Here is a 15186-nt window from a genome sequence, read left to right as displayed (position 1 = left end):
GTATATATATATATTTTTAGCTCAAGTTTAAGAACATTGTATAAGTTAACGGCTGCTGACTGTGGACAAAGAAAAGTAGCTTCAGACTGGTTTCTAGTGGAAGGCAAACTGGGAAAACCCCAAGAATTCTCAGGTTTGTTAACCTCGGTTTCCTCATCTCCACACTTGACAAACTGGTATAAGGATGACCGAAAATTGAGGTAGGCAGTCCAGAGATAGATCTTTAACGTGGACTAAACACGGTCACGTTCTTGATTTCATTCATTCCCTACACATCGTTCAAATCGAAGCGATAGGTATTCGTATTATTTGAGGCACAGAGAGGTTAAGCTGTTTATCCCAGGTCACACAGCAGCTGAGAAAGGACAGAGAATATTTCTCGCAGTTTCTCAATTCCCAGCTCTCCCACTGAGCTTTGAAAAAAAACAAACAAAAAGAATGCCCCCAGACCCCACCCTAATTGGGGGCGGGAACCGAGTGGGCTGAAGGTCTGGCTGAACTCTGCATGAGGCCTCGCCCACCCCGCCAGGAGGCTCCTCCTCCCGGGCGCTGGGGCCCTGCCGGGCTCCGAGCATGCCCAGTGCGCTCCCGGCCGTCCCAGTGGTGCCGCAGCTCCAGGTTTTGCTGGAGACCGGGGCGCGGGGCGGGGCGCGGGGCGCGGGGCGGGGCACGGGGCGGGGCGTTGGGCGGGTGCTGTTCCTGGGACTCCCTACCTCTGCTGAAATTCACTGGACGCGCTGCTCCGGGGGCGCCCTCTGCAGGGGCGCTACCCGGGGCTTGCGACTCGGGGATAAGGACCGAAGTGAAGCACCCAGGTTTTGCCAGCTGCCGCGAAAGGCCCTAGGCCGACAGGGCCCCTGGACCTTGGGCATTGGTCGGGACAGGATGATTCCAGCCTTCACTCCCTCTATTCACATATTCATTCAACAAATCGTTTTTGAGCATCTCCTGTGTGCCACGTGCTGTTGTAGGGGCTGGGACAATGTGGTGAAGACAGGCAGGACTACAGTCCCAGAGCTGAAATTCCAGAGGTGAATACACAATAGTGTTAGTCGCTCAGTCGTGTCCGACTCTTTGCGCCCCAATGGACTATAGCCCGCCAGGCTCCTCTGTCCATGGGATTCTCCAGGCAAGAATACTGGAGTGGGTTCCCATTTCCTTCTCCAGGGGAATACACAATAAGAAGCAAATCGGGAAAAGACAGTGACCGACCTCATCTCCTGCTACTTTCCCCGGCTTGCTATTTCCTAAGCAGTCCTGCGTCTTAATGTCTGCACTGGCTGATCCCTCTGTCAGGAATGCTTTTCCCAATTTATCTGCGTGGCTGAAGGGTCTTACCACCTCATCGAAATTGCACTCCCTCCACCCCTTCTCTTTACCCTGTTTTTTTCCCCTCGTAAAACGTTATTACCTTCCACTCTGAGTTCGCTTATTTGCATGTTTATTGCCTGCCGAACTCCAGCAGGGAACAGGATTTTTGTCTCTTCATCACACGTAAACAATCAAAGTAAGTGATCAAAAATTATCTGTTGAATGTACTAATGGATAATGATAAATGTGAGGAAAATAGAGTGAGGACACGGAAAGTCCTATGATCAGGGGACTAATTTAATAAAGTGATCAGGGAAGGCCTTTCGGAGAAGGAGGAAGTAAGGACACTGAGAAGGTTCCAGTCAAGGGTCAAGGTGGGCAGAGACGTCCCACACAGAGGCGAAAAGGTATATGCAAATATTCTGAGGTTGGACAAGTTCTGAGTGTTTGATGGACAGAAAGGTGCTCCTGGAGGTGAAGGAATGCAGGAGCCAGGTCAGGTAAACGGCCCATAAGTCTTCGGAAGAAAGTTTAAGCTGGGAAGTTTTCAGTGGACTGGGATGGGCACTGCACGGGAGTCAGCAGGACCCTGGCTGGGCAAGATTTTTCCTCATTTCAAATATTTGTTTAGCGCTGGGTGCTTGACATTCCTAGGCATAAAATCACTGAGGGCTGGGCACACAGTAGGTGCCCAATAAATGGTTACGGCACGGACGCCTGCGTGCATGCGCGAGGGGACACCGGGCTGCACGGACCTCGGCGGGAGAGCCTGGGTAACCCTGGGAGACGAGTCCGAGCGCACCGGCCCCGGGCGGGGGCGGGGGCGTCCCGCAGGGCGTTCCGGGCGCCCGCCCCTAGCCCGGCGCGCGGGCCCGTCGCGGCCAGCCGGGCCGGCGGGAGCCGCCCGCGGGCGGCACTGGGCATGCTCAGACGGCGGCCAGGTCGCGCCGCGAGCGAGCTTCCGCGCCGCCCGCACGCGCGACCTACCTGGGCGCCCCGCGCCCCCGGATGCTGCAGGTACGGATCGGCGCGACCCCAGCGGGCTCGGGGCGGGGCGCGGAGCCGCCGGTGGCCGGGGTCGCGCTGGGCGCCGCCCCACCCCCACCCGTCCCCGGGCGCGCGGCGAACGCGCGGGCGGACTGGCGGACGCGGCGGCCCCGGAGTCCCGGCGTCTCGTCGGGGCGGGGAGGGGGCGCCCTGGCCGCGCTCACCTGGTGGGGCGCGGGCGGGAGGGAGCAGGCCGGGCCGGGTGGGGCTGGGTCCCGGGCGGGACGCGGCGGCGGCGGCGAGGCGTGGGCGTGCGCTCCGACCCGGGCATGGGCGGACGCGACCGGTAGAGCCGGAGCGGCTGGCAATCCGGGAGGCCCCAGCGCCGCCGCGACCCCCCGCCCCCGACGCCGAGGGGGCGCACAGCCCGCGCGGGGAGCCAGCCAAGCGCGGCGGCCAGACCTTCTCGGCTCCCGGGGCGAATCCGCCTCTCGGCTTTCAAAGATGGCATTTCCTGGGCCTGGCACGAACTCCAGCCCCAATAAATCCTCCCCGTTCCGCGGGTGATATGGAATGATTTATCAGGTACCTGCGGTGAGACAGCTGCAGTGGGGGACTGTATGTGAGAGCGCCCGGTGCCCCGGAAATTCCCATTTTCAGCAACCTGAACTTACTGAGAAGTTGCGGTTGCCTTAAAAAATTCATGGGAAGTTGAGACGACTTGACACCTGGGTTTTCCGAGGTGGTGGAGAGAGCTTGTGACTGGGAAACTGGAGACCTCGGTTCAGGTTAGGCCCCCACCTTAAGCCAGATGATGACCTTGGACGAGTTGGCTAACCTCGCTGATCGTCAGTTTCCTCCCTTGCAAACAGCCGGTAATAATGCCCACCTCACTGGGTTGTTGGGTGGATTAAGTGGGATAAATGATGTGGAGGTGTTTGGCACGGTGCCCAGCACAAAGCAAGCGAGCAGTTGGCGTGATGTGAATTTAATTCGTTTAGAGACCCTCGTGGCTCCCATTTCACCAGGAAATTAGAATTACGAAGGCATCTTCAGGGCCTAGTGGCAGAGTGACAGACCCTGCCTTGTGCCCAGGAGAACTTCTCCTGAAATCTTTGGAAAAACAGTTTAGCTGAATTGTAATCGGAGAGCATCTTCTTTAAAAGCAGTTTTATACATTTAGAAACTCCAAGAGTTGGCAGTTCAGCTTTACTTACAAAAGAGCTGTCTGGCAATCCATCTTGCCAGTGTTTAGGCAGCTCATGCTTGAAAGTAAAGCCTGGTTAGGAAGATTTCTGCTCTAAAAAGCTCCCAAACTCAGTGATTATTTAGATTAGGGTTTTTTCACTCTGGCACTGTTAACATTTGGGGTTCAATAATTCTTTGTGGCTCTTTTTCTCTGCATTGTGGGATGTTAAGCAGTGTCTTTGATCTCTGCCCAGTAGATCCCAATAGCAGTCCCTCTCCCTCAATTGTCTTCCCAACCTCCTTCCCTCTGGGCGAGGGGCACATTTTCCTTTCTCCCCTTTTAGAACCACTGATTTAGATCCACCCTGCTTTTTATCATTAGCCTATCTGAGTTGTTTGAGAAATTCATCTTCTGTTTTCACTATAATAACCAACTTTTTATAGCCTTGTAGAACTGCACGGAGTGCATCCACATGCATCAGCTCATTTAATTTTTACAGCTCCCACCAGTAAGGCTGGTGTTATTCCCATTTTACAGATGAGGAAATTGAGGCTTTGAGCAGCCAATTACACAGTATGTGCTGTAGCCCGGATACAACTCATGTCATCTGGTTCCACAGGCAGGACTTTTTTCTTCTGCATCAGGCTCCCCTTTATTGTTTTCTCAAATAGATGGCTTTCCTGATTAAATCAAGATGGAAAGTAGATTGTAAGCTGGAAACCTTTCTGGCTAGTTGAAAATTAACAGCAGTAAGCTATTATCTGACAGAGAGTAGGTCATTCTAGTTAAATATTCTAGTTCATAGTGAGCTCCCGTAAATTCTACGTACAGTTAATGGAATACCAATTTGCAGAGAATTAGAGTAGGATACAACGTGCCTAATACCCTGTATTGATCCTGCCTTGTCTCTGGTGATTTGCTGGCTCCTCAAAACAACTCCTCTATGCAAATTAGACATTAGAGGAATGTAAAAGGTCAGGTTCCTGAAGGCATCTCAGAGTGGCTGGAGGGTCCTAGACATTCCATTCAGCATTTATTGAGCTGCTGCTGCATGGCAGGTGCAGTGCTGGGTGGGGATGCAGTGTGGGCCAGACTCCAGTAAAGAACTCCAGGAGTCCCTGGGGAACTCCTCAAGGAGAGGGCAGGTCCTGGCCAGGCCAGACACATGGGAGGCCAAAGTCAGGGACAGCTTGGGGCAGAGGAAAGAACCTCAGTTAGCACAGAGTCAAATTCAGGATCCCACACTGCTTCACCATCCTTTCTCTGAGCCCTCCTTTCCACATTTTATCATAGAGAGGGTATTCTTATAGCTTTTAAACATTCCCATTCAAGTGTCAGGAACCTAGTCAGAGACAATCTTATCCCTGAAAGAAGTTGAGGTTCCCAAATGGTCATTGGTCTCAGATGAGTGGGACCAACTCCTCGATTGTTGAGTGTGAACTTAGAAGGTCCCACGTGTGGTGTTTAATTTCAGTGTGGTCCCTCTGCCCTCTTACAGATGCGGTAACTCAGCTAGCAAAGGTGGTGTGGGACCAGGAGCTAGAGGGATGAACTGGGACTGTCTGACCCTCAGGTCCAGGCACACGAGGGATTCCATTTTCTAGGATGGCTATAACCTACCAGAGGGGCTTAGGGAATGGTAGGAAACAGGAAGACATAGCACCTCGCCTTCCCCGCAATCCTCAGGGTTTGTGGCCCGTTGGTGGAGGGGGAACCTGCGATTTGTGGTCCTTCCTTCTCTCCTCAGAGAAGTGCCCATTAACCCTAATTCCCCGTGCTCACCTTCCTTCCACCAGACAATGGGCCTGGAAAGCGGGGCCACCCTCTTCATTTCTCAGCAGGGTCTGGAATGCTGAGGGCAATCCCCTGGCGTTGACAGGCTGGGTGGGCGGGGCAGCGTGGCTAGGGTAGCTTTCCAAGCCCGAGCTCTTCTTCCCGACTCTGAGAGACAAGACCAGAGCAGGTCAGTGTCCACTCTGCCCAAGTCTGGGTCCTGGCCACTGCAGACCCCGCTCTCCTAAGTGTGTCCTTTCCTCTGCCTGAGGGAGAATTAAAAGGGAGTGTTAGGTAGGTCCCTGTCTGAAATCTGATCAGATCGTGCATTCCAAGACTCAGAGATCCTGCATCTCTGTAGCTTCTCCTGATGCGTACACGTGTAAGGGACTTCCGCCTCCAGAGGAAGACTGGCTGTGAGCACAGACATGACAACAAATTCAGACCTTTATTGAGCCACTTCTGTGTGTCACAGAGATGGAAGGTGAGCCTGTCTTGGAAGGATTCATGGGGGAGTTAGCAAGGCTGTGACATCGTGACATTTCTGTGTGTGTATGTGTGTACTCGCATGTGGGCATGTGTGTGCTGTGTCTCATCTGTCTGATTACTGCTTTAAAAGAGGATAAAGCTAGATAGATGCAAGAGATCCCCGTGGAGACAGCCTTTTGTTCTGACGGGCATCAGGGACCCCTCATCGGGAGTCGCTGGCATTCGAATTCAGCCTTGGAGGTAGGAAAAGATGGTTTTCAATAGGCAGAGAGAACAGCAGATGGGACAACTTAGAGGCATGAAGAAACCTCTCATATTTCAGAAGTGGTGACTCTTCCCAGATCCAGCCTTCTGATCTTGGCTAATGCAGGACCCACGTTCTGTAGTTAGGGTAACCCCCCAACCCCCTGTCTCTGTATAGTGGCCTGGCCTCACTCAGTCCGGGGGTAAAGCCTTGTTTTCCCTGCATAGGAGCGATGCCTCTGGGCCGTGTCTAAGGCATGAGCACCTTCTGCCAGAGATACCTCTGGTTTTAGTTATTGAACACTGATATGGCACTTACTGGCTGCCAGACAGTGTTCTGAGTACTTTCCAAATATTAATCAGTCCTTTTAATCTTTGTAGCAACTCTCTGGCTGTGTTGCTTTCCTGAGTACAGGCCACTGGGTCGGTAGATAGGGGCAGAGCTCATGTCCCTAGTCTGTCTCCCTCTGTGGGTGATGCTCTCTTCACGTTACAGCTTCTCCTGGCCTCCAGTTCACATCCATGTGCCAGGAAGCAGCAGAGTCTGAGAGTCCTGATGGAGTGCTGACTGCCCCAGATTTCTCTCCCTGACCCTGTTTCCTTCAGGGGGCCAGCAGGGCTCCACTGACTGCATTTTCGGAACCAAAGATTGGGATCTGTAGTCTGAAAAAGAATGTTTGTGCTGCGTCTTTGTGCAAGAGGAGGTCTGGGAGGTGTTGTTTGGATACTGAGAGAGTGGAATTTTTGAGACATTTCAATGGTTTATGTGGAAAGTTAGGACAGAGGATTTGAAATTGGGATAGTCCTGGAAAATTCAGGTCCCATGATTTACTGTCAGGATACACAAGCTCTTTGTAAATATTTAAGCAATGTGTAGTTTGAATTTTCTGTCCTCAGCCTCTTGGCGCCTCAGAAGGGAATAAATAGTACCTTCTAGCCCCAGAACGTTGCTAATACTTAGCAGCCCCAGTTTACAGAATGGGATGAGAAAACTGAGGCTCAGAGCAGTGAAGTGACTCTTGGAAGGGCACACTGCTCTACAAGGACAGCCAGGATTGGAACTCAAGTCTGTCCCTAGACACATCTTGACTGTAAAACGAGGATAATGATAGAACCTGTTGCCGTTAAATCGACCATTTTAAAGGAGCCAATGAACTGAAAACCCACTCGGGCAGAACTTGGCACAGAAAAGGGTCTCCTCCCTTTGTGGTTGGGCCCCTGACTCACAGACAAGCGTCCTGTTTAGCGTTTGATGCTGAGAGAGGCTGTGGTGAGTGATGGCCGGCTCCCAGGGCTGTGCTGAGGGCCCAATTCCCAGGGCTAGAGGCTTGTTCCAAGGGGCAGGATCCAGGACCAGAAAAGGGTGGTGGCCAGCTGCATGCTGTGTTGACGAAAGGCACTGGTCTGACTTAGAGAGGAGGATGTGAAGACCTGGTCCCTGCCCCTCGCTTCCCTCAGGTGAGTCAGCCTCAGTGTAGACCCCAGGGTCCTGGTGGGAGAAGCAGCAACCGGCTTTGTCAATCACCCCTTGACCCAACCCACTGGTGGGCCTGGAAGAGGTGTGACGACAGCCTGAGCTCAGGTCTTGCCCACTTTGCCTCCCTCTCTACCCTCAACACCCTCCCCCCTCCCAGCTCCTCCCTTGGTCTGGTTACCAAATTCATACATGGTGGTTGTAGAAAATGAAGGTGTCAGGGAGCAGAGGAAAAATCATGCGTGGGGGTCTTCCTGGAGGTGGCTCATCACCACCACCATGGTGGACTCCACATGCCTGCCACGTGCCAGCCCGTTCTCTGCCACCCGCCAGAGGGTCTTTTAAAACCACTTCCTTTTGCTCCTAAAGTAAAAGACAAAACTAACGCTGGCATCTCTTGCAGGCTCCAGTGCACTTGCTTTGGTCCCCATGCTTTCTCTTCTCATGGGGCCAGCCAGAGCTTGGAACCTTCGTCCCCCTGCCACCCCCCATTAACTCATGCTTCGGACCTTGTCTCCATGATTGCTGATGTCTTCCCCTGCCTTCCTGCTGTGGGTAAAACCGCCCGCTGTAAACACTCCCATCACACCACCAGGTCTCTCTCCTTTTACAGCACTTTTCACAGTTGCAATTTTGTGCTTAATTAGTGCCATTATTTGTATTAGTACCTGTCTCCCCAGCTACACTGTGAGTTCTGTGAAATCGGAGTCTGTCTTCCTTTAAACACACACACACACCCCCACACACATACACGATGTCCCTGAGATTTATTTTTTCCTTTAACTTTTCATTTTGACCTAATTCAGACTTAGAGAAAAGTTCTAAGAATAGAACAGAGAACTCCCATATACCCTTCACCCAGATTCCTCAAATATTACCATCTTATTCTTCTATATATACATTTTTTTTTTGCTGAGCCATTTGAGGATCATTTATAGACTCTTCCTACCCCTCCAGATACTTGAGTTTATTTCCTAAAACCAGTGACATCCTCCTATATAACTATGGTACACTTTTTAAAAGCAGGAAGTCAGTCCTGATACAATACTGTTCTCTCATCTACAGGACCTGTGGGCTTTGCCAGTAGTCTCGAGAGTGGCCTTTGTAGCAAAGAAAACCCCAGATCAGGTGTTGCATGTGGTTGTCGTGTCTCTTTAGTCTTCTTTAGATTAAAGCAGTTCCTCAGGCTTTCTTTGTCCCTTATGATCTTGACATTTTTGGAGAACACAGGCCAGTTCTTTGATAGGACGCGCCTCCGTTTGAGTCTGCTTTGGCCCGCCCTTGTATCTTTACTGCCACTGAAACATCACATGCACTCAGTTAACATTTGGTGAATGAAGATGGAAGGAGGTGGGAGGAAAGAAGTCAGCAGGTTGTCTAGTTTGCCCCACTCCCACGCCTTTCCTTGCTGAAGGATGTTATTTAGTTGCGGTCATGCTGTGTACAGATTTGAATCTCGCTACTCTTATTTTCATGCATTTATTTTTTAATTGAAGTGTAGCTGACATACAATATTATGTCAGTTTCAGGTGAGCAACACAGTGATTTGACATGTGCCTGCGTTATAAAATGATCACCAGGATAAGTCTAGAAACCATCTGTCCTCCTGCAGAGTCATTACAGTAGGATGGTCTTTATGCCTTAAAGTGTATCTTACATTCCCCATGGCTTATTTATTTTATAGCTAGAAGTTTGTACTTCTTAATCTCCTTCACCTGCTTCGCACGACGCCCTCACCCTCGCCCCTCCTGCCACCACCTCTTCGTCCTCTCCATCTAGGAATCTGTTTTGCTCTTTTGTGTTTTTAGGTTTCACACGTAAGTGAAGTCATATGGTGTTTGTCTCTCTCTGTTTTGCCTACCTCACTTAGCATAATAGCCTCTAGATCCATCCATGTTGCACACACAGCAAGATTTTATTTCTTATGGCTGAATAATATTCCATTGTGTATACATGCCACATCATCTTTGTTCATTCATCTATCCTGTTTTTGTTTTAATAACACAACTTTCTCCCAAAATGAGAGAGGCTTCCTCTGGGGATTATGAGCCTGCCGTCTCTGCAGGAATACAAGCAGATGCCAGGTGATGGCTTGGCGGGGATGCTAGAGAGGAGATCAGACTATTTGATGAGGGGCAGGACTCAGTCTGACCATCCCTCCAGACACTTACGTGCCTTCGCCAGCTGCAGCTCTGACTTCATAGGCCTAGGGGCTCAAGAATAAGGCAACTAGAATTTCGATCCAAACCAGAACATTTTGAGAATAAACGGGGGGCTGTTAATTGCATCTAACCAAGTAGCCCCAGCTAGGGCTGTCCTGCACAAATCAGGCTGTGTGGTCACTCTGCCCACGTACGACTTTGGATGGGAGATCAGTGCCGGGGGCCAGCCTAGGAAACTCTCTAGCACTAAGAATTTTCTGCCCGGACAAAGCAAAGCTCATTGCCCTGGCATCACCTGCCGAGCCCCATGATCATGGCTTTGGTCGCCTCTGTGGTCTCACCTCCCTTGGCATGCACCTGCCAGCCTGCCTCCTGCTACATGAACCTTGTGGGAACCCTCCCCTCGCCTGCCGCTTCCTGCCATGGGGACTGTGAGAGAGTGGGAGCATCACTTCCAAAGCCAGGAAGAGGGGGACAGGGTCCGTGGTGGGGGCACAGGGGGAAGGGCAAGCCAGCTGCGCTTCCTCCTGACCTGGTCCTCATGGGTTTGAAGAGCCAAGGGGTGTAAGTGAAGTGGGGCTGGAGACCAGAGTTGCCCCGGACCTTTGCTCCGCGCCCCCAGCACCCACAGGGCTCACACTTTGCCTGTCTTTCCTGCGCAGACACCCAGCTTCCTCTCCCAGCCCTAGTTCTGAGATTAGAACCGAGCTGCTGGTCTTTGGCAGAGGCACAGAAGCAGCTGGCGTTGGGGACCCAGGCACAAGAGGATGGGCGTTGAATGACAAGAAGGTGCAGACAAGGACTTGGATGCAGAGAGACCAGGCAGGAAACCAGCATCGAGGGATTCTGGTAACAAGGCCATTACGGGGCCGTTTATCAGGAAGCCTAGACCTGCAGTATTGAGTGCCCAGACACTCATCACAGGGGGCAGGCTCTGGGGTCTGATGAGTCCAGTTCCTTAACTCCTTTTCTGCCTGGCGACAAACACAAACCCTGTCTGCCTGAATTAAAAAGTGTAGGCATGCCTCGTTGTATTGTGCTTTGCAGACATTGCATTTTTTTTTTTTTTTTTGATTACAGGTTGAAGGTTTATGGCAACCTTGCATCACACAAGTCTTTTGGTCCTGTTTTTCCAATAACATTTGCTCACTTTGGGTCTCTCTGTCACTTTTGGTAGCTCTGGCAATATTTCAGACCCTCCACCAGCAAAAGATTGTGAGTCACATGAAGGCCCAAATGATGGTTAGCATATTTTAGCAAAGTATTTTTTAATCAAGGTACATACATTGTTTTCAGATATAATGCTCTTATACATAATAGACTACAGTGTAGTGTAAACATAACTTTTATATGCACTGGGAAACCAAAAAATGTGTGTGATTTGCTTAATTGCGGTATTCACTTTTTTTATGGTGTTCTAGAATGGAACCCACAGTATCTCTGAAGTATACCTGTATTATAGGGTGAAAATGTGAAGGTGTAGGGAGATTTCCTGGGGCATCCTGGTCTTGTGGACTTCAAGAACATGGTGCGGTATGGTATTGTGATTTTACAACTGAAAGTGTTGGTGGCTTTAATGGAAAAGCCAGTTAGTGAAAGAGTTTCTAATTATTGGAATGCAAGATACTAGCACCAGTATCTTGGAAAATTTTCTAGTTAACTGTGATACTATGTTTACTGGTTAAAAATGTCTCCCTCACCCCCTGCGAGGCTGTGTAAAAGTGCTGAGTTTGAGGTCACCTTTTATAAGACAAAGGGTCACACAGTGTCTGAACTGGAAGGGACCTCAGAACCTTTTTCAGCTCCCTCTCTTTACAGATGGGGAGACTGAGGCATGTCCAAGGCACACAGTCAAAGAAGCAGGGACCGGTACCCACATCATACAGGGTCCAGCCCCCAGACTCTGGGTCTGTTTTCTAGGTCTTATCTAAGGAAGTCTGTGAAGTAGATGGTGTATTTCTATCATTTTATTAAACTCCTGTGGCATTTCTCTAACTGTAGAAATAAGCTGTGTTGGCATCAAAACAGTTACTCATTTCTTGCTCTTTATATGTAGAAGTTGCTAGGCTGATCTTTTTTTTGTTTTGTTTTTATGTAAAGATGCTATAAACCCTTCACTGAATTCCTGTATTCTGCACTACTGTTCCTCAGACTTGACATCACAATCATCTTTTAAAACCCAGGCTTCTGGACCCCACCCTCAGAGATTCTGAATCAGTGGGTCTGAATCAGACTCACAGGAGGCCTCAGAATTTGCATCTCTTAACAAGCTCCTCTGTGATGCTACTGGTGGGTCCAGAGACCAGGGACTGTCCTTTGAGGACCGCTGGCCCAGGCTTAGTGATGGTTGCAGATGGTGTGCTCTGGGCTTGACAGCCAGCGGGGCCCTCCCTGCTGCCCAGCCAGGCCTCCGTCCTCCCCTGTTGCTCCAAGGGCAGCCAATCTGACCTTTCCACTCTCTCCAGCTCTCCTCCCAGTTGCCCTTCCCTCTCCAGGGACCCCACCACCTGTGGCGCTGGGATGGTCAAGGCCATCTGGAGGGAGCCTCCTCACGTTCCCCGCTCCCTCTTTCTTTCTTTTTCTCTCTCTCTCTTAGAAAATGAGTGTCTCTGGCTCAGGCTCCCCTCTCCACTTGCAGATGAAGACTGTCATCCTTTTACCTGAGGGGAAAAAAAGCCTTCTCCCAGCCCGGCCTCACCGTTCGATCTCCACCCCGTCACTCATTTCCTTTCACCGGGAAGCCTCCTGGAGGAATAGTCTACAGTCACTGAAAAAGATTCGCTCTCACCTCTCTTGACACAGACACACTATTCAGTTCCAGGAATTCAGGTTTTCTATACCTCTGCTGAAAGGAAGACACATTTTTTTAAGGGTTCCTACAGCTCAGCGGCATCAAGTACAATTCTGTGTTACCTTCACACCATGTAGCCAAGGAACTCTCGTCATCTTGCACAACTGAAACTCTGATCCGTTAAGTACTAACTCCCCATTCTCCCCACCCCCAGCCCTGGCAGCCAGCCTTCTACTTTCTATCTCTATGATTTTGTCTACTCTAGGTACCTCATATAATTGGAATCATGTTATCATGCCAGTACTTGCCCTTTTGTTATTGGCTTATTTCACTTAGCAAAATGTCCTCCAGGTTTATTCATGTCACGTGTCAAAATTTGCTTCCTTTTTAAGGCTGACTAATACTTCAGTGAATGTCCGTACCACATTTTGTTATTCATCTGTCAATGGCCACCTGGGGTTGCTTCCATCGTTTTTGGCTATTGCAAATAATGCTGCTATGAACACGGGTGCACCAGAGGACACAGTCTTGATGAAAGGGGGCTTGCAACCCCAGGTGAGATGTTTAGACATTTATTTATCTAGCAGTCTCAGCTGTATCTGCTGCCTGCAACTGCCAGACCAGTGTCCGCAAGCCTCCCCACCTGACCCTTGAGTAAGACTACGCTTGCCGTGGTGGCCCAGGATCACTCACTTGTCAAGATCAGCGGCATTTGGTCATTCAGTCCATTTGGTCTCTGTGCTGACACCCTCATGCTGGGGCTTCTGTGATGCAGCCCCCGCTCCTGCCTCCCCGCCCATCCTGGCTCATCCTCAGCTTATCTGTTTTCCCTCTGCTCCTAACCATCCTGCATGCCTTCCTGGGTTGCATCATCAGGGTCTGCTCCAGCCTGGTCATCTCTGTGTGTATCACATCTGAGCATTCCCCCCACTCACCCCCCGAGCCCCGAGTGTCCCCAAATCCTGCCTGTCAGCCCACCTCAGCCCCTCCTCCAGCCTGCCCCTCCCCGCTGCAAGGCCTCCCCACCTCCCCACCCCCCGCCCAGCAAAACTGGGTGGGTTCACACGCTTCTCCCATTTGCCCTCCACTTTGCCTCTCTCCCCAGTGGCCTCTTACATCTATACCTGCTTCACATTGCTTCCAGACAGTGTTCCCTGCAGAAACACCAAGATCACTTCTTCTCGGGGGATACCCTATCACCTGGCTCCATAGGCCTTGCTTTCCCTAAGCCCTGCAGACCATGTGCTCTCAGCCAGGGCATTCCAAGCTTGAGTGCTGACGTGCTGGTTCTGATTCGAGGGGTCAGGGGTGGGCCCTGCCTGCTGCATTGCTAACAGGCCCCCCAGGTGGTGTTGAGACTGTGGTCTGGAGACCACACGGGGAGCAGCTGGACTCCAGAGGAGATCTGTGTTTCACAATTTCCAGCCTATAAATGGTGGCGGAATTTAAAAACTCTTGTGTTGTAATTTTAAGGTTTTCTGTTTTATACAAAGTTAATCTTAAATTGTTTCGGTTGTAAGGCAGTTTCCTTGTTGCAGTGATTACCTGCTGCTAAAAGACATTTGCAAAGACTTAAGATTTCAGTCTCTTGAGAGTTCACAGTGGATCCAGGTGCCTGAGTGTATGGGCAAATGAGATTGTTCCCCCACTGAAGGGGCTGCACACTCAGGGTCAGGCTCCCCCTTGTCAGCCTCCCCAGGGCAGAGAGGGTCTCTTTTTTTCAGTTCCATTCCCAGGGCCGAGCTGGTGTCCTCAGGCTGTGGGCCGCAGGAGAAGGAGGCAAGTCTCCGGCCGCCCTCTTGGAGACGATGGTGGAAACTGGTGATTCGATGTGGGAAGACTGGGTTTGGAAGGGAGCCCCATCCTAGGAGGGGAGGGAAAGGGTTCCTGGCAGCTGGGCCTTGTTGAGGGGCACGTAGGCCTCCTGGAGAGGGGAGGGCAGGGCGGGCAATGGAGCAGAGCAAACCCAGGGGAGTTGACTGCATTGGTCACTTCTGGAGGGTTGGAGAAGCCTGAGAGGGGAGGGATCAGCTTCGTGAAGGAGGGAACGGAGTGAATGTCAGGGAAGGTGCAGCCGTTTAGGTCCAGCCAGCTCCAGAAGCATCACTGCTCCTGAGCCCCGAAAGCTGCAGCAGTTGAGTCTGTCGTTGAAGGCTCCGTGGTCTGGCCCCTGCCTGTCTCTCCCGCTTGTTCGGTGACTCTGCCCCTGGTTTCTAGGTCCAGCCAAGTAACTGTTCCCAGTTAAAATGCAGGTGTACCTCCTCCTCCCCGGTCTTCTGCGAGGCTGTGGCGCGCACTCGTATCTCTTAGCGCAGAGCGTGAACTGGGGCTGTCTCTGGGACCCCGTCTCACTAACTCCAGGACCCCAGCAAGCCTCCCAAAGTCTCAATTTCCTGATTGCCATGGTGGGAGTGACAGGCGTCCCGGGGAATGACAGGGCTGAGTGAAGATTCCACGATGACCAGGCTCCTCCCAGTGGGAAGTACTGCTGCTGAGTCCCTCCCTGCCATCCGTCCCTCTCAGCGAGCTCGTCAGGAGGACCGCAGGGTGACAGTTGACCCTGGGTGGGGCCGGGTGTGGGATGGAGGGGGCTGTGGTCCCTGCGTGCTCCCCGGGCAGGATGGGGCTGGGGCGGTGCCGCTGGGGGGTGGACGCACTGCAGCTGGGGTGTCAGCTCTCCGTGTGGATCCCGGAGGCACCAACAGGTGGCAGCTGGCCACGGAGTGGAGAGGAGGAAGCCGGAGACCCGGGGGTGTAGGCCTGGGGC

General features: G+C 51.7%; 1 protein-coding gene across 1 annotated transcript in view; it reads left to right on the top strand.

The window, feature by feature from the left end:
- Positions 1 to 2092: 2092 nt before the first annotated feature.
- The window catches only part of PTPN3 (protein tyrosine phosphatase non-receptor type 3), a 113874-nt gene continuing 100780 nt past the window's right edge, over positions 2093 to 15186 (top strand). Inside the window, exon 1 of the mRNA XM_043453154.1 lies at positions 2093 to 2328. The gene's annotated coding sequence lies outside the window, so the exon portion shown is untranslated. The remainder of the gene's footprint in view (positions 2329 to 15186) is intronic.

The sequence above is a fragment of the Cervus canadensis genome, chromosome 30, assembly GCF_019320065.1.
Source record: "Cervus canadensis isolate Bull #8, Minnesota chromosome 30, ASM1932006v1, whole genome shotgun sequence".
In the NCBI taxonomy this organism is placed as follows: domain Eukaryota; kingdom Metazoa; phylum Chordata; class Mammalia; order Artiodactyla; family Cervidae; genus Cervus; species Cervus canadensis.
The sequence above is the reverse complement of the archived record's forward strand: the minus strand, read 5'-3'. Positions and strand labels throughout refer to the sequence as shown.